We start from the raw sequence: 2,279 nt of genomic DNA, 5'->3' as shown, positions 1-2,279 counted from the left end.
CTGGCCTTCTGAGGAAACCTTTCCTTCCATTCTTTTGAGTATAGTTATAATGTAATATATATATCATAAAATAACAAATCAAGCCTTCTGAACATGGAGTCAACATTCCCTCGTCCTTGTGACCACTGTCACAGGGAACTGGGGTAAAAAGGCTCTGAGTGAGGCTGGAGGGTGAGGAAGTGATGGAGGGAAAGGGAAGGGGCTGAGCTCAGCACAGGATAATCCCCATTTTTCACTCTGCTTTGATCCCTCCTCTCTCTGAGCCCGGAGACATCGATGCTCTGTGGGGTTTGTGGGGTTTTGTGAGGGTTTAAGGGATTTGTAAGGCACGGCTGGGGGCACAAGAACCCCATAGGGAGCAGGGGGACATCAGGGTGCAGGTCCCCAGCTCTGCCTGCTGCTCCTCACAGGTGGCTCCTGCAGCATCACAAGGCCAAATTAAAATGCAAATATGTCCCTGCCTGCTGGGAACAGATAGCGAACCACCGAGCAGGGAAAAGGCAGCAGGAATAAACACAGGGAGCACTCAGAGAGCTGCTCTTTCATTATTTTACACGGGTTTTTTCTTTTGATGGCACTTGGCTGTTTGGTGAGGGATTATTTAATGGGGCGGTCAGAGGGGAAGGTGCTGCATTTGGGGCTGCACAGGTGGGTTTGGGGCTTGTCCCTGTGGGTGCCACCAGCCCCAAGCTGCAGCCTCCATCTCCCCATCTCCAACAGCACTCTGGGGTCTTTTTTTTTAATCAATAATTATGTCCCAGCTGGATCATTCCTATGGAAAAAATATAAATTGGCAGTGGTAGGAGTGAAGAGGACCATCAGGGCCTTCAGAGAATTCCCATTTTCCTGGGGTTTGTCCCTGGGTATTTTGGATTTGCTGACGGACTTCCAGAGCATCAGGACTTTTGAAAAATTGGTGGGGAGCTGCTTTGCTGGTATTCTGAATTCCCAGGATGGGTGAGACTCAGGGGAATTTGTATTTAGGGGTGTCTGTAAGTGCACCCCTGCCCCTGAGCAAAGCCTTTCTATATTATACAGCATTTATATATATATATATATATAAATATATATATATAGACATTAGAGATTCATATATATGTATGAAGCCTAAATACATCCATATGTATGAATTATAAATATCTGCATCTAAAGGTACCAATAAATAGATGGAGCCACACAGAAGGGTTTGCTCTCTTCACCCTGAGCAGGAGCAAACACAAAACCCTGAGCAGGGATTTTTCCCTGGTTCCTCACCCAGGAATGATTCCCAGGGATGCTGGGAATGGCCTGGAGGAGGTGCCAGGGGGTGCAGGGATGCTGCAGGGACACAAAATGGGGGTACAAACACCGTGGGGCTGTGGGCGCTGGATTCCCAGTGCTAGGCTGGATCCATCAGCTGGGATGGGAAGTGATGGGCTGGAAAACCTCTGCTGGTGCTTGGTGTCAGACCTTGGGCTTGGCTACAGCTGGGAGAGCAGCCAGGAGAGGTGGGAGAGCCTGGCAGTGGGGACAGCCCCTGCCAAGCTCCCTGATTCCCACAGCTCTGTCCCTGCTGTCCCCATCGTCTCCCACCTCCACATGGACCAGAGTCAGGCACTGCCAGCTCTTATTACAGCTACAAAATTTTATTCCACCCTTTTCTGACCTTCCCCCCCACTTTGTAAATCTTTTTCCCCCCACAAATATTCATTTATGTTAATTCAGCCAGGAGGTTTGGTGGTTGCAGGCAGGGGAGGCAGCTGTGTTAATTTTCCTGCTCAGAGCCACAATCAGCTCTGTGGCTGGTTCAGACAAAAACCAACTCCCTGCATGCCCTGCCTGCACTCTGAGCACGTCTCAACTCCCTCGTATTTATATTTATATGTACATATTTGTGTATAGAAAAACAGCATAGAGCTCTCAGGTAAATTTTAAGGCCACCCAGGGGAGAAACTTTCATAGACCCAAAATTGATAAACTCCTTAAAGAGGCTTTTGAGACACCACACACCACCCCAGACCACAGCTTACCTGCCAGGGAAACTGAGGCACAGGATGAGCTCTGTGCCCATCCAGGAAGAGGAGAGGGTTTTGGAGGGGAAACCCTCCAAACCACAAAATGCTCAGTCAAAGCTGAGCCATCCCTCAGCAGACCCCAAAAGCCACCCCCAAACCCACCCCAGGCACCACAGCAGAGACAGGGCCCATGACAGTGCTGCCACTTTTGCTTTTTGTTTCATTTTTTTCCTTTTCTGGTCTTTTATTTAAGAAAAAAAAAAAAAAGAAAAAAAAGAAAAAAAA

The sequence above is a fragment of the Zonotrichia albicollis genome, chromosome 22 (assembly GCF_047830755.1).
Source record: "Zonotrichia albicollis isolate bZonAlb1 chromosome 22, bZonAlb1.hap1, whole genome shotgun sequence".
Taxonomy (NCBI): Eukaryota; Metazoa; Chordata; class Aves; order Passeriformes; family Passerellidae; genus Zonotrichia; species Zonotrichia albicollis.
This window is presented reverse-complemented; position numbering follows the sequence as displayed.